This window comes from Thermobia domestica, chromosome 4 (genome assembly GCF_964235325.1).
Source record: "Thermobia domestica chromosome 4, izTheDome1.hap1.1, whole genome shotgun sequence".
NCBI lineage: Eukaryota > Metazoa > Arthropoda > Insecta > Zygentoma > Lepismatidae > Thermobia > Thermobia domestica.
The window spans coordinates 16,314,468-16,335,898 of NC_137457.1; the positions used below are offsets into that span (position 1 = coordinate 16,314,468).

The 21,431-nt window shown below is 36.2% G+C and overlaps 1 long non-coding RNA gene across 1 annotated transcript; it reads left to right on the plus strand.

Moving 5' to 3' along the window:
• Positions 1-8,793: 8,793 nt before the first annotated feature.
• LOC145683258 (uncharacterized) lies at positions 8,794-20,905 on the plus strand. The gene is made up of 4 exons (XR_014130985.1): positions 8,794-9,102; positions 13,659-13,818; positions 15,234-15,352; positions 18,729-20,905. It is a non-coding gene; the product is annotated as an uncharacterized LOC145683258 (long non-coding RNA).
• Positions 20,906-21,431: the final 526 nt, after the last annotated feature.

Genomic DNA, 21,431 nt, shown 5'->3' on the forward strand with positions numbered 1-21,431 from the left:
TACCAAGGGACTTAAATTATTGTACCTAGGGACAACCATAGGTATCTTAAATATGCTGGAGCATTTACTTGTTCCTTAAACTTATGTGCAGTAAGAAATACTCTACAAATGTCAGGAAAAATACTTGTATATACGAAAATCAAATATTGCTTTCCAGTTCATTTGTTTCTCTCTGTATGAATTACTTCTCTCTGTATGTTGCCCAAATGAAGTATAGAAAACTGAATTCAATAATACGAAGGCAAAGTTGGTACGAAATTCAGAAGGGCCATACGTGCCATGTCCCTTTGTACATTATGCTCCTGGAATGCACCACTTCCCCTACTGTATCTATATTCACAGGAAAAAATTAAAGAACTAGATGTTTTTTATAAGAAAGGAAAGAATACAAATATAGTGTAAAATGACGGGGACATATAGCCTTGCTGACGTTCCCATTGATCCTCCTAATCACTCAGTATAGTGTAAGATTAAATCTTTAAGAAGTCACATTAAAAATTTCTCTGTTAAAACAAGTATAGTTTTATTAAGAAAGTGCACAAATATCTGTGAAGTTACTAAGACTGCATGAGGTCCAGCTCGAATGAATTTTCCATAAGTGGATATAGACAAAACACAGTCATTAAAAAAAGTAAGATTTTTTGATGGTTTGCATTCGATGGACCCCTCCGTGGGTTGATACTAATGATGCTACTACAACAGTACGCTAAGAAGTTTATACCTATGTAATTCAGGAATATTACTAGAGTTGACTTACATATGCTCCAAAACGTTAAATAAGTCGATTATTAACTCTGATTTAATGATTCAAAATAAGTCCTTTTATACCATATAATTCATATTTTTGTCTCTGTGAAAATATTGTGATCAACATTATTTTCAATCAATTCTGCTGGTTAAATCTTTGTTTCACTGACACGAAGCCGACACGAAAGACACCGAGGAACGCCGAAAGAAGATACCTCACGGAATGGCCCGAAGAGGACAGATAAAAGCCCGACCACCGAGGGACCCAGCATCAGTCGAGCAACTAATCCCTAAGAAGCTAAGGGGTCCTCCTAACCACAACTAATCCCTGGAGGCTGCTATGAAGCTAAGGGGATCAGCTTAAATACCATACCTCGTGAGGGCTGCTTAAGCTGAGATTTCCTAGAACCGAATCCTTCAGAACCCTGGAAGCTGCTATGAAGCTAAACCTTGGTCATTATAGAGATACTTTGTTGTTAGAACTTTTGTAAACAGAAAACACTTAATTTTATAATAAAATTGGTGAAGGGATAAAATCTCAGTCCATTATTGACTCTACCTAAAGTCATTACATGGTGATAGGCACCGGAGTTTTGTACGGGACGCTCTTTTATTAACTTTTTAGCAGGCACTGATAAGCTTAGTATCAAAATCCATCTAAGTTTCGCTATCCCTCCAATCTTTTCTTTTACCTTTCCCGAGTGCGATTTATGCCGGAAACTAGATCAGGTGAACAAACATATAGATTAGGAGAGAATAACACAAATACGACAGAGGGTGCATCTAATACATCCTTTAATATGCCACATGTGACGAAGTATTCGGAGCATGTGCAGGAGGACCCAGACAGTTTTTTCATGCTATTCGATCATATGGCAACCATGCAATCATGGTCAGCAGCTAAGAAGAAGGAAAATTTTACTGATATATCTACAAGACACAGCACTAGATCTCGTGTTGCAGCTTAAAAGTCAAAATCAATTTGGAACGATATCCTAGGAACCTTTAAAATCTAAATTAGTAGTATTAAGTAGGCCGAAGGTCCCATAGTATAAAGCGGAAGAGTAATTATTCTAGGTCCAACAAGGAATAGATGAGTCCATAGATTCATATTTTTATGTAAATTCCGAGCAATCATGCAGTTATTACTGGAAGCATCAGAACAAAAGATCCATCATTTATCCTTGGGATTACAACGAGATTTCCTTAACAATAGGCAAGTGTTAGAAAGGTTTGCAACAATGGACGCCTTATAGACTAAATTAAACACCTTGGAAGCCGCCAATGACCTTTTAAGGAAAGGAGAGCATGCAGAACTATTGCAAAAACTGCACATGCTATACGGCCAAAATTCCATACCTAACCCGCAGAATTTATCCTATGGATTGCCAACCGAACTAAATACAATTTATCCTTACAACAGTTATATCATCATACCTGTCTTGTACAAACGCAACCTGTCACACAACCATCGCACAGTTATGTACATACATATCAACCAAAATTTGATCCTTCTATGACGACTTCTCAACCAAAGACTCAAGAATATCAGAACACAAATTAGGAACCAAAGACCGTTCTCCACAACGAGTAAAATCTTCCACAAAATGACCTATCTATATTGGCCAATAAAATGGCAGAATTGTCGCTAGTAATAGCGCAGAGAATTTACAAAAACCAAGAAGGATATGGGAAGAGAAATAACAATAATACAGGAAATAAAAAACGGGACGAAGCGCAGAACAGTCAGCAGGCTACACCCACGGAACATCAAATTTTGGTATGCGGATTTTGGTATCCGTTTCTTATAAGCGTCAAAAAAGTGTAAAGAAGCTCCTAGGCAATGGAAGTGACAGCCATCACCATCCGGAACATGAAGAGCAGAGAGAAACTAACAAACATAACGGCATAAGTAACGAAATTCCTGTGATGGAAGAAGAATCAGGACAATAGGCAGAAAAAAAGGAAAACATTGCCCAAGAAGACGAAAATATCACGTCACATTTAACAATTAAAACTAAACCAAGTCCTCAGAATGCAATGATTGACACCGGTAGCAAGATGTCATTCTGGCCAGCCGATAACTTGCCCCCTGGGACAAGTCTAATTCCATTCCGAACAATAGTAAAAGAAATTCAGGGAAACAATATTTGTTTTAATCAAATAGCACTGATAAAATTTAAAATAGGTCATAAAACATTTACTCATTACTTTCGGGTAATCGACAGGGCAATGCCAATAATTATATGAATTGACTTTCTCCAAAGTTCGCATTCCACCGTCGACTTAAACAAGAATATATTTTCTTTCTTTAAACGTCCACGGAAGCCACATCTACCAGCTGAGAGCAAAGAAAATGCACTGTCAGTTTTCACAACTCAGATAATACTGCAGACAGACCACAACTGCTTATGAGTGACTAAGCAAATGACTTTACCTCCACGCTCGCATACGTTCATTCAAGTGGCAGAAAAGAAAAAAATAGCTGATCCGGAATTCTTATATATATATATATTATTGCTTCCTGGAATACTCGAGACACATAGGTTAAATTTTCTCGACCATAAGGTAGAAACAGACAAATGACTATTTTTATTTCAAATCCTAATAGCAACAGCGTAATTCTAAAGACGAATACCTCAGTGGCGGTTCTTGAGGAGGGGCACGAAATTTCTTTAACGCCTTAGAAGAACCAAATTTTCTAGAAAAAGCGTACCAGTTTAAGACAAAAGAAGAAACTGAACAACGCTTAAAATCCACAGAGAAACTTTTCAATAAAGAGCTCTTTGACGTCAACCCCAACTTAGAATAAAAGCGAAAACATACAGTTTATGAACTGTTGTTCAAGTATAAAGACGGTTTTACGTATGCCCCTGATGACATCGGATATTTTAGGGGATATGTTTATAAAATTAGAATTTCTAAGTCTGCTGTATTTCAGGACCGTTATCCACCAATTCCATTACATATCAGAAACCAGGTAGAGGAGCAGATTCGAGAGCTTATCAAGGCAAAAATAATTAGACCCACAGACAATAATGAATATTCGTATCCACTTCTGGTGCTCAGGAATTATAATACGCAAGAATTCTGGATAGTTCTTAATCTGCAAAAGTGTAACAGTTATACCAAGTATCTATCGGTGCCATTTCAATCAACAGAGGACATTCTAAACTCTATGAAGAGGAAAACCTTCATAGCAACCATTGATCTCTCCAATTAGTACTTCCAAATTTTGCTTCATCCTAAGAGCCGAAAATATATGACCTTCAAGCTCAATCATAACAGAAAATTATACGAATTTTTGAGGTGCACAATGGGGCACAAGACGAGCTCCCAAATTCTAAGTCTCGCCACGAGGATGATTTTGGAGGAACTACCCGATAGGGTTACAAGGTTTGCAAAGGATCTTGTCAATAGCGCATATAACTTTCCACAGCACTCGCAGGATTTAGAATTACTATTTCAGAAGCTTAGAAAACACGATTTTCGGGCATCACCCAAGAAGATACACATCGGTTACTATGAGCTTAACGTATTAGAACACCTTGTAAGTGAAGAATCCATTAAAGTATCTCCAAACATAGCCAAGAAAATACGAAATTTTAAGAGACCAACTCGAAAGCAAATTCTCAAACGTTTTATCAGCCTATGTTCATTCCTTAGAGCACATTTCAAAGATTTTACTATAAAAGTCGAGCCTTTCCAGCAATTAGTAACATCTAAATCTAAATTTAAATCGACAGAGAAGCACGATGTTCTCTTTAAACAATTGAAAGAAGACATATTAAACTCCCCATCACTCGTTCATTTTGACGACTTGCTAGAAATCTGCATCTATAGCGATAGCAGTCAAATGCAAATAGCTGGAATACTCCCTTTCTATGATCCAAAAACTAACACTGAGAAGGTAGTTGCCTACTGTTCTTGAAGATTGACGAAAACTGATGAGAAAGCAAGCATATGGCAAAAACAATTATACGCACTCATATATACTTTGCGTAAATTCCTCTATTTTTTGATAAACAGAAGATTAAATCTATACGTAGACGCAAAGTGATATCGACGATGAACACACAACCTAATAAACTTGGAAAATATACCAGACAGAAACTATTCTTAGCTGATTATGATTTCGATATACAGTATTTATCCGGGTCGAAACATGCAGTAGATACAATCAGTAGGCTCGAGCAAACGCTAGATATCAAGAAAAAAGAAGAAAATAGCTACTAAAAAGTCAAATAATCTTCAAGTTAATACTATAGAAGTGGAAAAGAACAAACTTCTCCCAAACATCACAAGAGAGCAGCGTAAGGACGACAATTACAAGGACATCATTTCTGTTTTAGAAGGGAAGGAACCGGACAAGATCTCTACAGTTAAGTCAGCAAGAATTTTTTCTTAAAAGCAGCATATTATATAGAAAGCAAAACCATCCTGATTGTGGTTTATTTTATCTTCAATGCATACACAAATCATTAGCAAACTTGTGGTTCACAACCTTCTACGGCCAAGGTCGAAATACAATGTTTTCTTGTTTCTAGCATCGCTTCTTCAATACGAAGTACTCCCATGCGCAAAAAATATTGCGCGTATACTGTAACTCACAATTTTTCGCAATTATTCCATTTTCCATATGTTTATTGGTAAAATTCAGTTATTAGTACGTGGAGATAATAGAAAGCAATCCATCTAAGGAGATATTTCCAAAAATATAATAAAATAATAAAAATATAAGCAAAAAACAAAATTATGTTCGGTTTTGTGTATACTGGCAATAATGTTTTCGAGGGAATTTTTGGAATAGCACAGCACGATTGCAGAGGGAATAACAAGATTAGTAGGAGAACAGCTGAATCAAGGAACTGGAAATTGGAGCAAAATATTGCATTTATCGGCTTAAATCTAGGGTGTAAATTGTCTGCCAAATATAAATTAGCTTCTGTAAGCAAGATGTTATACGGAAAATATAAACAAAGAGAAAAACTGTTGTCTTAAGTTTGGAAGTGACATGCTCTATAGCCATGAGCATTTATTTCTTAAGAAAAAGATAGGCAACAAAAGAAAATCTGTGTGGGCAAGTGGGTAGAGTGACGAACTAGTAATTCTTATACTGTTTTGACACCAGATCGAATCCCATCCGGTCCGGTTCATTTTTTTCTTTACAAAACATTGTAGAAAGTGTATAATTTTTAAGTTAATAAGAAACGAAATAATATAATAATGAAATAACTTTTTGTTTTTCTGATGACGTATTTATTCAGAATTAGCTTACTATTTATTACTAATAGCGATTGTTTTTAGTTTATGGTATGGTATGCTTAACCGTTCCCTCTCCGTTTTTACACAGCTTCAACTCACTGCGAGTGTCTGTGAGTCAGGAACAGGAAAAAACAAAACAAGAGCAAGCTGCAGCTTTACACACAGCGTGAGGAACAGTCACAGCGATAGCTCGTTGTCATGAAGAAAAAAACTGTTCTAGTGTTTCTGTGTGTGTGTTTCTTTTTAAAGTATTGACTCTCTCTCTCTCTCTCCTTTTGTTTCATATCTACAAGTGCAACAAATGCAAATCTGTGTGAAAAAAAATCAAGAGTGCTTTCTTTAAACAAAACTAAATTTTACAGCTCTCTTTGTGAGGAACGCGAATGCTTCCAAAAGATGCCATGAATATTAACTATAATCGTACCGAATTATACAGTAGCGTGAAAAACTGATAATAAAATGATGTAAATGCATAAGCTTTTTTTTTTTGGAGTAACCACACATTAAACATAACAAATTAAATTTTTGGGATTACAAATTATCACATTACGTGTCGGTGTAGGCCTATTCGTTTTCACATTCGAGCGACGAAAAAAGAAAGTGTGGTGATAGTTATAAAAACCGAATACCAGATTTCAATAAATTCAAGTTACATGGCTCCTACATAGCGAAAAAAATGATTTTTCGCTGTCTGTCAATCTATTTGTCTCTCGGTTCGTCACGCTTTTACACACACTCAAATAGAGGCCATACTGTTCAACGTATCTGCACCGAATTCTAGACATAACGTTTTAGTAACATAATATCTTTCGAATTTTATGTCTTTCGACACCTAAAAGCAAGGGTAATTTACTGAAGGATTAAAATTTAAAATAATTCAATTTTCTCAAATAAAAAAAAGCTGTGACGATTTTATTTACTTTTGATAAATATATATTTTATTAACGAATCTCCACCACATATGAATAATTTTTCTGAAAAAATATATATGGGGTAATTTGCTGTATGGTATGCGTTCTTTTTGCACAATTTTCTCAATCACATTTCATAAATAAACGTATCATTAATTACCTAACAATATGTCAACTCGTTGGAAGGATTAGCTTAATCTTAGGGTGAGCTTTCCCCCGATGGTTTTCCCATTAACGCCTCAGGCAATTTTGTTCATATTTCGTAAAGAAATATTTCATTAATAAACTAACATAGAGCATAACTAGTTTATTCCGATAACACACAGAAGAAGTGTTTTTCTCAAGGGTTGATTTTATTTGGACAATTGTCTCAGCTATTACTGAAATTTCTATTTTTACTGAAATTTGTTCTAATTTCAGTAAAAATATTTTCTATAATAATCTTACAATATGGTATAACTCGCTTGTTCCGAAAAGAAAAATCCAAAAGAGATAGTTTACTTTGACAGTGAAATTTTTCCCGACGATTTGCTTAAAAATTACTCGATATAGTGTCAAAATTACAGATAGAAGAGTTTACCTTTGGGGGTAAGCTTTTGCCGATGACCTTCCTAAAAACAACTCAGGAGATGTTTGTTGTTCATATTTTATAAATACGTATTACATAAATAACCTAGCTATATGGTATAATTCCCTCATCCGGAAAATCTAGAAATGGTATATTACTTTTGACAGTAAGTTTTACCCTGCGATTTTCTCAAGAACGACTCAGGCGATTGTGTTCGTATTTCATAAATAAATGTTTTATGAAAACACTAACAATATAGCATAGCTCGTTTATACTGAAAAGATCCACAAGGGATAATTTATTCTTGGGGGTGACTTTTTGCATAATTTTTTCAGAAATTACTCAGACGCTTTTGCTTATAGTTCACATACAATTATATCCTTTATAATTCTAATATATGGATCAAGTTATTTCTAACGGAAATATGACCAATGGGTACTTTACTTTTAGGCCTGAAGTTTCTTCTAGCAAAGTTTTCCAAAACATTATTTTATTCGCAATTTCCCAAATAAATGTATCAATAACAGTTGCAGCCTAACATAAGTCAGTGTAAAATATTCGAGCGAGAAAGTACAGTGCGTTTACTCCGTACCCTTTCTTAAATATATTTTTAAATGTTACACCTAATCACAATTTTCCGAACAAAATCGAAACTTCTTTTTAAATGTGTTTTGTTGTGGTCAAATGGTTCAAGTGCATTGGCTCTGGATTAGATTTCCAGTGAGAGCTAGTGTATCTTCATCCAAGAGATGTGACACGTCGGTGCAAAGAAGAAAGTGTTTAAATAAGCCTAACCAAGCTAATCAACAAAAGAAATAATACAATGTTACGAAATTATCGTAGAAACGTTGTTAATATTAGGTAGGTTCGACTGGAATCTCCAAACAATTGTCAATTCCAAAGGTCTTTGTTTTCGTCCGGCGGGAGCTCATGTGGTTCGGATTTCACGTTAATCAGTAGGTCCACGTCTCATATAGCCTCGCTGCTGAAAGGGACGATAAACTCAAAATCACATCACACATCTTTGTTTTCCCCTTTGTTTTAGCTCATAAATGTCTCTGTTCATAAGCTCCTTAGTGGTTAGCGTACGCGACTTTCCCCATGCCGTAAGAGTCGCTGAAAACCAGTGGGCCACTGGCAGGGAAATGGTCGATTCGTCGCCACAGCGACGTATCGAAGAGTATCGCCAGTGGGCCGCTGGCGGCGGATCTCCGACAAGTCGGATAGAGATATGAAGCAGCGGCATAGTGACGGTGCCACCATGTAACAGCGTGTACTTCGTTGCAGTCCGCGCTTCTTCGATTCGCCGAGGAAGGAACGCGTCAACATCGCCGCGTGCATGCGGAAGGAGGACTTCACTTGTTGTTTACATGCGGGTCTCAAGTGTGGCGGGCAAGTGGCAAGATGTGCAAATTATTTTCTGTTTTATTTATAAGGAAGAAGATACATTAGCTACTATACCAAAGTGTTGGATATCTGAACACGAAGGAAAAGAAATTGCAAGATGGCCATCATATGCATGAACAAAACGACGAAGACATATTATATTCCATGAAGAACCAGATGAGGGAACATGGGATACCTACGAAGTGGCAGTAAAATACACTGATGGTAAGATTTTTAAATTTACTTGCTATACTCGCTAGAGCAAATCGAGGAAAATTGTAAACTTTGCGTAGAATAAGGTTTAGAAATGTACTAAATTGTTTGCAACCTACTAGTAAGACACTAAAAAAAGTTATAGCCTCGAAATAAAAATATGCACATACCTCCTGTATATTGTGAATCAAATAAAGGCGAAGGGTGTAGATGTCCGACCCCCATATAGGCTACATAGTAGGCCTACTGGCTTTAGGTTGGGTAAATTTTAAAAAGTTTGGTTTACAAATGATAAAATGAACTCCTTTATGGTGTGAAGATTATTACCGTAACACATTTAGGCCCTTGTACTTCGAAAACTAATAGAATTCGTACTCGTGCATATATGGGGTCAGTTTATTTTACACCCTTGTCAAATAAAAGTGGTCAATGTTCCGTTAACCCTAGAATGGCAAGCATGTTAAGAGAAGCACTATTGGCAAGCATTAGTAAATATTACGACTATATTATAAAGTCAAATTTGGGTAATGCTATGAAAAAAAACTAAATATTTTATACATATTCTGAAAGTTTATTTAGTACTCAATAAGATACCGTTGCTATATGACCTAAGTAAAAGAATACATTATACAAATATTTCAATATAAAAAAGTATTACATAATGATAAAGAAAAATGTAAATGAAAATATATATAAAATAAATACATGTTTAACTTGACAAAGTATGCGTAATATGCTCAAAATTACTAAGTAGAGTAATAATACTAAGTCTTAGACATAAACTTGTGATATAACTTGGAAACAGAGTACGCAAAGTCTACATTTGAAATTTAACTTTCTTCCGTGCATGCGACATACACCTTATCTCGATGCTCGGCGCAAAACGGCTGTCGGCATTGATCACAATAGCTTGCAGTCATGCGTCTTTTTTGATAAGGACAAATCTTGCATATTGTCCTTTTGTTTTCTTGCCTGGGAATAGCAGGGACCTCTTCTGGAAGACACAGAACGTTGGTTATCATTGTCCTAATCTGAAGATGCTGATCTGAAGATGAAGACTCTAACTGCTGGGGCAAAATTGAAGGGTTTGGCTGTTGAATTTGTAGATGAACGTTGTAACTGCACGGACGAAACTGAAGTGCTTTGCTGTTGAAAACATGATGACGAGATTGGCCCTTGTGATGACTTTGAATTTACTGGCTGCTGGTCATCCATAACATGTAGTAAATCAGAAATAGATTTTTCCAATCCCACACATGATTCATCATGCACTTTCGCTGGTCTTTTTCTTTTTTTCCTTTTTGGCCAAGTGTCTTCAAACTCATCGTCAGATATCAGTTCATCTGAGGATGGTTGGTACTCATCTGACAGAGAATAAGACAAAATGTTATCATGTAATTCACTGTCACTTTCCTCGGATTCATCACTAGATGTTATTGGAGACTCATCGTCTAACAATTTGGCTATTTCAAATTAACTTAACGCCATGTCCTGCCTAAAAATATGGGATATTTAAAACGTTTTCGCCGCACAACCACCAAAACAAAATAAAAAAGTTAGTTAAGAAAAAGTAACTCTACTGGCAAGCATTCGTAATTTTCACGACTACGCCCTCAGATCAGGAATAAGAAACGGACTCCAGGGGAAGCCGCCACCACAGTGACATTGTGACAGCACGGGACGGGAATAGCCGGACTGTCAGAGTTGTTAAAGCAACAATTAATAAGTACCCACCAAAAGTTTAACCCTCTTCGTAAAATTTACGAATGCTTGCCATTCTAGGGTTAAGGGGGTCCAGTGCCTTTGACACCACTTTCTATTGATTTTCGTTTGATTATATAATATAACGTTATATTAGGTTAGGTTAAGTTAGGTCAGGTTAGGTTAGCTTAGCTTAGTCCAGTGTAGTTCTGGACCCCCTTAACGGAACATGGACCATAAAAGTTAGTTAAAGCTGCTCTAGAACGCAGACCACTTATTATAAACTCATGAAAAGGTTATAATTGTGGTTCGCTTGTCTTACGCAGGAGCGTTGACCAATTGGACCTGTGTCTTTCTGTATGCAAGGACTATGAGAGTTCCAAAAAAGGTGCTAAACCAAGTGAAACGTGAGTGAAAGGAGAGGATGGAGAGTGTAATTCCCTCCTGTTGCAGCAACCCTTAAAGGGAAGGGGCATTACTCGAGCAGACGCCTCTACCAAATTTTCACACTTTTATTGCATTTTCCGATTTCTTCTTGCAGAACATGCACTAAATGAGGAGCTAATGCTTAAACCATGAACAAACTTGTGCTAGGTGGCTACTAAAAGTACGAATGCCATCTAACCGAGTCAGTGCAGGAGCGCAGCAGGGCGGCCCGATGGGTACGTCTGCAGGAAGCAGGCGCGTCAGCGAAGGGGGGCATACGCATAAACAAGAATGGAAAAATGCATAAAATGTCCGCAATAATTTTCACCTTCAAAAACACTTAAATAATCTAAATAACTCTTACTTTCAAAACGGCTTCCCTGGTTTCCAGGGTAAAAATGGCCCCCTGCGAGGAGAAATTCGTCTGTTTTGAATTTTTACGTCTTTTTCACACTTTGCATAGTTGATTTCACGTTTCAGCACAGCAAGGCGCTGCAAAAACTTTATAATATGGTGCTCTTTATCACACAATTGTTGTAATAAAATAGTATGTTTGCATTATATTCATCGCAAATTGACCATTGCTAACACGAACAAAACATTCCCGCCGTTTATTTCCACCTTTTTCGCATTCTTGTATTCTTCCGCTTCAGTAAATAGTTACACTTATAATACGTTCACTCCCATTCAAAATGTATTTCAATATGATATCTAATGGCAGAAATTACTTATATTCACACTCTACTTCGTTTACGAAAAGTGTTTGACATCGTATTTTACCTATAAATTTTGTTTTTGGTAGAGCCGTCTGCTCAAGTGAACCCAGGGAATGTTCTAGATCACTGGTCCGCAACACCGTCACAAAATTGCAGTCCTTGCAGTCTTCGTTGAAACTGCTTAAAGTTACGTTTTGGACCTGTAATTTCTACTGTTTTGTTTTGAGTTGTTGGTTTTTTTTTTTTACTTCTTTCTTTCTTCTTGGAACTCTTAATTTTGAATTTCAACATAATGGTGAGTTGCCACAATGTTGTATCTTCATTAATAACCGATACATGTTTAAAAAATACGTTAGCGCCATTTCCTTAACTTATGTCCGGAGACAGGTAATATCCTCGGATCGTTCTGTAAGAATTCTAGCTTGAAAACAGTTAAAATTAGGTTCGTTTGCTTTAGTAATCGTAAAATACAGTTTCTTATAATGCGAAAAATAGGATTTATGCCCTTGTACTTAAAAATGCAAAGACTTACAAAATAAAGGTGATGGTAAACGCTGACACTAAGCTGCAAACTTAACGTTCAAAAAATTATATCTTATTTGTTAATAAAGGTACAACATAATGGCAACTCACACGTTATGTGGAGGGTGCAAATTAAGATTTCCAAGTAAAAAAAAAAACTCAAAACAAAACAGTAAAAATTACAGGTCCAAAAGGTCCCCTTGAAACTCTCAGAGCCCTGGTAAAACTTTAGAAGAACTCCTCTAGTTCTACCATGAAGAAAATGCATGAAATACCATATTTTCAAAATGTAGGCTCCTTCCCACTACCATCAGGTTTAAAAATTAGGGTTCAGTTTACCAGACGGTCTACTAAATAGAAAATTTGGTACAACTTTAATTAACTTGCATATGTACACAGATAGGGACTCATTCGGACACGAGTGCAGATTTTGTTTAGCCATGATAATGTTATCAGACAAGAATGATTTTTATATTACTGGATTGGCCCTGAAAAGTGCAATTCACAGCAGTCAATACCGGACAGCAATTGTTCGGAATACAGACATGCGTATCGGGCTAATAATATATATATATATATATTTCGTCAGCAGGCAACAGTGTCCAAATGATGGATATTAGTTTTCAACATACGTTGTGTATACATCAGTGGATGTATTGTAAAGTGGGTTTCCTCGTAGTCTGATACTTAGCGCGATTGCCATCAGTGCGCGTGGTCGCGAGTTGGATTCCCGCTGGGAGCTCACCGTGAATGGAGTGGTTCGAAACCCACTTTAAACTGTAGGTTCACGTCTTATATGGCTCTCGCTGCGAAAAAGGGGCGAAATTTTTAGCGTTGCACTTGCGTAGCTGATTCCACTATAAGAAGTACACATTCCTCAAATACGAAACTTCATTAATATTTTTATTCCAGATTTTTGCAAGTAAAAAGTCATTATTTGCATATCTCGTTTATAGAGTTCAAACTTTTTTTTTTTTTTTTTTGCGTCTGCACAGTCTATTTAGTTATTAAGGATTTGGAATTGATACATTAAGTCCTCAATGAGTCTTCCTTGTTCTAGGATTTAAAAAAATTAATGTGTTTCTCGGCTATTTGCTGAGTTAAATTTGTGTTTATAACCTTTCTCTAACATAAGTCAGAAAGTTGATCTGTACCTTACCAGTTTGAATACTTACACAAAAACGTTGTTCGCTTGTGTTTCAGATTCGGTTGTTGACCGCTGTGGGTGGAGAAAATGTGGAACATTGTGCAAGAAATGCTCTGAGGAAATTGATGACAGACGAAGCAGCTCTGAGAGTTAACATAACTGGCAGTAACGCCAAGTTTTCCTTTGGAAAATCTTTGTTGGCTGAAATTTTTCGAGGTAAGCAAAAAAAAAAAAAAAGTCTTAAACCATTGTCACATTTTAGTATTAATTACGTCTAGTGTCTGTTAGCAGGTCCTACTGTTGATGAAAGGTAACAAAGAGATTTTTAACTAGCTTCTGCTCTGTCGTACCACAGGAGGGGGGTGAAACTCCCTGTAGAGGGGTAAAACTATAGAAAAACGAGCATTTTTATTAAAAACTACTTTAATGGATTGCCCTCTGTTATAAGAGCCTTATAAATGTGCAAATATAAATTGAAGATTCCGGGATATTGGTTGGGAAGGGGGGGGGGTATCGGACAAGACGAAGGCAGAAAATGAAAGGGAGTTGCTCGAACAATGGATTTTGATGAATCTGAACGACACTTTCAAAGGTTTATCGCGAGGTCTACTTTTCGAATAACCTTAATACTAGTAATAGTAACTCGTGTAACGGAATGAGCTTAGAAGCCTACTTCAGTGCCAGCTGTTAGCAACTATAAGGTCAACACTGCGTGTCACTGTTTGATGGCAAGCGAGCGTACCCATGATAGTGTTTACAGTCGGGGGAAAATGGGAATTCTCTGAATATACAAGAAAGTTCGGGAGAATGGTTTATTACTGGTTTAGGCTATGAAAAATTACTTTTTGATGTTGAATGAAGAGTTCGTGGTTGGCAATATATAAATTATTTCCAGAAAAGGTGCATTGTATTTCCTAACACAATACCTGTAGATTGGTACCAATTCTCTTTCTTGTACGTTGTGTTTCGGATACCCTTTATTAGAATACATGGATGAAAGTTTGTAATTGTTTGTGTGTTTTCACATAAGACATAAAATAACTACTATAAAGGTTCTTCGAACAGTAGACCTCATGATAAACCTCTTATGACATAAAAAAATCCATTTAAATCGTTTTTAATATTTTTTCTTTTTTCCGCATGTTCGCCCCATAGTTTTTTCTTTTTTTATCCCCTTCTCCTTGTCCGATTTTCTTCTCCAACGAACTTGTACCTAACATAGTTTTGTGAGCATTGATGAAAATATCCTGCAGTATTTTCGAGATTTTACTTTAGCTTTAGTTCCCTTTCAGGGACATTTTCGAGGAGAAAAATAGTAATTGTTTTCTCGAGTTCAAGAAGTACAGCATGGGTAAAAGCATTAAAAGAGCTTTGAAATATGCTTCATCTACCTATTGTACTTATATTAAATCTCTCCTTGATAGTCATCGGTAAGTTCTTTGGACCACTTTTAGCCAATTGCATTTCTGGTGTTATTTTGTCTGAAAAGCTCACTGGTAAGAGAACGAAAATAAAAATGAATACTAGAAAGTGATTATCTTTTACTGTTAGTTAGTCAATACTAATATTTTACAGTGCGCCATTTTTGCTCCACTTTTGTACTTCTAAATCAAATTCTCTGCATTTTCCAGATGTTTTCGCCGCAAACTTCCCAGTATATAATGTCACAACACACCGAATTATACACATTACCCAAAGGTGGTTAAAAGGTGCGGTGGACAGGAACGGAGGAAGGGAAAGAAGACGTCAGGTATACTTAAGCAGTATATTTTCTAACTCTTTAGGCTGTAAAACATGCATAGCTCAGAGCAGTAAAATTAGTTACTGGCCTAGTATTTTTAAAACTAGTAACATTTGTCTTATTTTATTCACCGTTTGACTCTAAGCTTAGAGTTCTTGTTCACGCTGCATTACATTTAAGCTCTCTGTTCAAATGTTTGTATATAGGAAAAGAGTACTTACGAATATACACACGAAGATATTGGAGCAAGCTTTCGGTATAAGAAACTAGAATCATGCAGACGAAAACCCTTAGGACGTAGAGCCTCAGTTGAGAAGTTCCTTGTACTCTCACCGGGAATGGAACACATGCCGCTCGATTAGCAGTCGGTCACTTTACCGACTAGATTACATGTTAGCCCAAGGTCAGAAAACAGAGATTATAAGTTGCTTTATTATTATTTTTTTTTTAAATAAAGAAGCTTTTTTGGGGAAGAATTTAAATGTTGGTAACTTAATTTTTTCCTTTGCAAATTTACTGGCTTATAATGTCAATCTTTTTTTTTTTCAAAAACTGCCCTATTCAAAGAAAAAAAAAAACAGCTTTTGGCACAAGGCCGCAAAGGATAGGTAGATTTCTTTCTAGCATGTATTTTATTGATGCGCGACCTAATGCACGGACTTCTCTTGATAGATTGAAATATACAAATACTGAGAAAATATCTTCTTCCCTCGCGTCACAGTTTCCCGAGTGGAGAAACCTCGGTGGTCTTATGGTTAGACGCGTTCGGTTGCTGTCCCCTGGCTGTGGGGCTCGTGGGTTCGATTCTCGCCTTGGGCTTGGGTGTTGCCTAGTGTCGTGGTTGTTCTTGTGGAATGTATTAAGCGGAAATCAGTAATCGGTAATCACAAATCAGTATATGTGGTATGAGTGTGTAAGAAAGGTCGGCGTGAATATTAAAAAAAAAAAAAAGTGGTCTAAGGCATAGGTTGAGTAATGCAAGGGTCACTAGTTCGATCCTCGTTCACGGGAGGATTGCTTTTTCTTTTTTTTTTTTATTTTGCTTCTTTGAACGGCCGCCACTTTGAAATTTTCTAACGGTTCGTTCTGATTTTCACACACATCTAGTATATTGTTAACCACGACATTTTGTTCAAATATGGTGCAGATCGGTTCATAATTGTAAAAATTACGAATTTTTCGAAAGTTCAAATGGTTCATCCGATCATTGTGGCTAACAAACTCATTAATACGACCAATTTTGGTTTCAGTCCGTGAAAAATTACGGCAGCTAGAGCATTTACAATAAACGTTATATATATTTATATACATTTGAACTAAGGATGGTTTTAGTGTCAGGGAGTCATGATCGGCCAAATATATAGAAATTTTCCGGAAGTGCCGACATGAGAGTCTCTGCAATAAGCAATTTATAAGAAACTACCTAAAAATCAGGGGGAGGCGAGGGGGGTATAAAAAAACTTTCCCTAGTACAAACTAAGAAATTCTTCAAATATCTTTGTTCATGTGTCTCAGACTTTCTAGAACATGCTTAAGGAAGCTCATGTGCACAATTTCTGCTAGTGTAGTAAGAAAAGCTTTCTTTTCATCTTCCTGAAAAGTTTCGTTTTTGGGCAATGGTTATTACTATTATTATTATTATTTTAATGCTACGTCCCGGAGGAAGGAGTTACGTAAAGGATTAATAAAATATTATGATGATGATATGATGCTGATACCGAAAGGTAGCTACATTTTCTTTGCGAGCATATTCATAAAAGCTATTTCCCCTATTTGATTTACCAATTTGCCTTTAGACACCTTTCGTTTTTCTGTATGTACATATATGCAATTTTAGAAACTGTTTAAAATTTTCCTGTGGTAATAATTGTCCAGCAGTTAGTAAGCGCAGACAACAAAGAAGTATGTATTAAATGAGTCAACGAGACAGATGCACGGGTTTGTATCCTTTTTTCACAGAATACCTTCTAAATTTTCAATACCGTAGGGATAGTCTGAATCCTGGTTAGCCCTCTGTAGTTCAATGTATTGTTGGTGTTCGTGACCAATCATGCAGAATGTAGAAGAAAGATAGATTAACTCTGTATCTGTCATCACTATTTATATGTACTGGGATATTTTCCTAAGAATAACATAATTTTAATATAATTTTAATTCGGTGTATAATAATAAATCACAGCCATATTCGTTCCACTACTGGATGAGGCCTCTCCCCAGAGGGAGGAATTAGTTTACTGCTCCCACGCTGACCAGACGGGTTGGGAGAGAAGAGCCGAAGCTTTCACTGTGATCGTCACTATCTTCATTCATAGCAGCTCCCCAATTGCGTTACGATGCTGGGTGGGCACCGTTCCAGACCTACGCCTTGGAAACCATCGCAGCGCCTGGGATCGAACCCTGGAACCCTAAGTCCGTAGTCAGCGACGCTAACCACTAGACCACCGGGACGGTCTCTCTCTCTCTCTCTTTCTGAGAGAAAAAGAGAGATTCTCACCATTCGGTTTATTTGATAATATATTTTTAGTAGTTTTACTGCTTAAGCACCAGGTTGTAATTGAAAACTAAAAATGTACTGTTTCATGAGAAAATGGCTTCTAATCTTGCTAAATGTTTAAGTTTCTCAGAGCTTTACTTAGTTTTACCAAATCAGTGTTGAAACACTATCTTTACAATTTTTTTTCTTAATACTACATTCTTAATCATTGCAGAGGAAAAATAGCCTTTTCTGAAGTTCCCATGCACGATAGAACTGTACAAACCTCAGTCGTGTTCTTAAAGGTTGTAAAGCAATTTCAGAAATGTCCAACAAACATTTAATAATACTATTTTAGCCCTAACTACTTTCCAACACTTAAAATTGTAACAATACATTTCTGATACAAAAATGACAATTTGATTGCGAAAATAAGACAAGTAAATTCAGCATTGTTAATAAAATTAACTTTTGCAGCAACTCCAGTAAAATCTTATGATTTAGCACCAGTGACACCATGATTTGAAAGGGCCCATGGTGTAACAAATGAAGGCACTTACCAATTTGCCAACCCTTTTTAACATTATTTTTCATTTCTTCGTGACTGAGATTTTACAAGTGTTAGTTTTTATCCCGATGTGGTCTCCCATCTTTCCGTATACGTATACGTCCATGTAACGGCATTCTATCCTATTTGTTCTAGAGTCTGCAGCATTTGCTGCCAGTGCTGCTGGCTTAAGTGTGGGTTTCAGACTTGTTTGGATCAACTTTTATTCCCTTAGATGATTTAAAGAAAAAGTTCTAATACACAGAAATTACAAATAACTGGTCTTGCACGAAATTTGTTGCTAAACTATCCTTAATGAAATCTAGAGTTAATGTGTAATAGAAGCATTTATATTTCTTTTACAGAAAAAAAACTCCTATTGAGTACAGATGCCTAAAAGTCACCACCGTGTTTTATCTTCAACTGCATACAAAAGAATAAAGAAAGAGGTCAACCGACAGTTTGAAGATATAGTGGCAAATGTTGAACTCTCTAGGAATAATGAATCAGACACTACCATTGTTTGTGACAAAGATGATTTTCATTCCGTACAAGAAAACAACACATGTACATCAGCACGTGAAGTCAGTGTTAGTGACATCGTGAAGTCGTCTTATTTTGGCATATTTAAAGTAAGAGAGCTTTCAAAACTTTCAGTGTTTCAGGTTGAGAATAATGTAAAGAAATGTGTTCTTTTGCCTACAGACTGCAACAGCTTTGTATGCATTCCAATGTGTCATGAAATGTAAATGTAAAGGTATTATTGACAATTGGACTTTAAGGTGTTGTCATCATTGCGTAACGCACACAAAAATAGCTTAATTCTACTGAAATACTATAGTGGATGGATGTACTTTGCTCACAATATGTACAGATTTACGTGTCTAGAATGCGCATTTTTTTCTAAGATAGCGAGATGCGTGCTATATACAGAGTGATTCGAACAGCGTTGTCCTAACGCGTTTTTTTTCTACATTCCATATGTTTAACATGCAGATTTAGACATGTTTCACTACAGATGACATGTACCATTGGTTTAGATCTGCTTTTGTCTCGACGTTTGCCTAAAATTATGTTTAATTCCGGTTAATACTAAATCTTAATATTATTCAATTTCGTGTGGGGTTATTTCTCTTTCTCGCGTTCATACACTACTCTGAACATCGTTTTTAACATTTGGACTATAGTTTTGAATTTTGGCATTACACAGGAAATTACAAAAAGCATTATACGTTCTTAAAACAAATGGAAAGCACTGGTATTTTAAACAATGCTACGCGATATATATTCAAGATACAGTTTGTTTTTCCGACTTTACCGTAGCACAGCCAGATAGGCATATGCATGCATATGCACGTTCTACACCCGTAAAGCTTGTATTATTTTTTCAGTCGTAAAGGGTCCTGCCCTTTTCTTATGGAAAATGGATCTCGGTCAATTTATTATTTCTAACTGTGCCACTGTTCCCACCCACCTGGAAAACCGGGTAAAGTCAGGGAATTCACCTTATTCGTGAAAAGTCCTGGAAAAGTCAGGGAATTCCATGAAAATCTGACAAAACCTGAAAAAGTCAGGGAATTTCAATATGAGTTTATAACTTTCAAATCTAATTTTTAACGTTTTATAATGCTAAGCAGGAATTCCTTCTGGTTCATCGCAAGACGAGCCAGTAGTTTAACATTTTTTTAAATGATGTTACGGCGTTTAAACGACGAATATAAATGTACATGCATAGTATACCTCTGGTCCGAAGAAATAAAGTTGCTTTTTTACATTATCTGTAATCCTGGAAATTTATAAATTGTGTCCTGGAAAACCTGCAAAAGTCAGGAAATTCGTGCTTGCCAAATCAGTGAAAACCCTGTATGCACAAACGAAAGGTCTTGATGTGTAGATAAAAAGTCTCTATGGGCACAAATCTCAAACAATTATATTTCTCGAGTTATGTGGGTTTAAAGTCACGCGATGTCATGAAAACCGCGTGATACATTATTCGTCAAAAAACTACTTCGGAGGATACAAAGCCAGTTAGTCAATGACATCAAAGCTAGCAGAAACTCATAATGGCATTGGCTAACTGGCTTTCGGTCCCCTCGAAACAGCATTTTCGCGAATAATGCATCACGCGGATTGTCGAAGTAGCTTGTAGTTCACGATGCGATCACAGACGTTGCGCAGTCCCTCGTCTGTGGCCGTATTGTGAACTACAGCACTTAGACAAGGTCAGTCCACTCATGGGCACATTACAGTTTTATTTCACGCTGTTTTTATGACATCACGTAACTGTAACCCCATATAACTCGAGAAATATAATATTTAGAAATTCGTGCCCATGGAGTCTTTTTATCTACACTTCAAGGCCTTTCGTTTGCGCATAGTTAGAAATAATTTGACCGAGAGCCATTTTCCATAAGAAAAGGGCGGGATCCTTAGAATTATATTTTTCTTGTGATATAGCTTGAAAATATTGACCATTTGCACTTTTCTTTAGATTTCCTCTTGTTTTGTGTTTATAAATAAGCGTTTGTTTGAATAAAGTGAGATTTTAGTTGTAATTACTTTCTTTGGTTCTTTCCAGATTTTATGCCTTCGTATATTTACTTTAAAATTCATTATTAACTTCTGTAACACTCGTAATGATGCACAATCAATGCATTATTTTCTAATAAGGCTAGTTCAATTTGCCACACAAATTGAGGCTAGAACTCGTGGTTCGTAAGTGCAGGATCTCTCATAATTTATATTCACAGTTTGTGCACTTTAGTCTCTACAGTCAAACATTCCAGCAGGTAATAGCTTACCAACATGTATATCTTAAATCTAAAGTCGAATGATGTGTGTCACGATTGAAAAGGGTTTATTTTTTAACTCTGCTTGGCAACACATGTATTAATTCTTATCTCCTTGATGTATTTTTTACACTTATTTGTTGCTTCAACCAAGATCAGTTCAAGAAGTTTAATTGTTGAAACTTTGCATTCAAATATAAGAGAGCAGAAGTTAAAAAAAAAAAAATTAAATAAAAAAATGAAACATCAGACAATAAAAGCAAAATATAACCTTGTGGA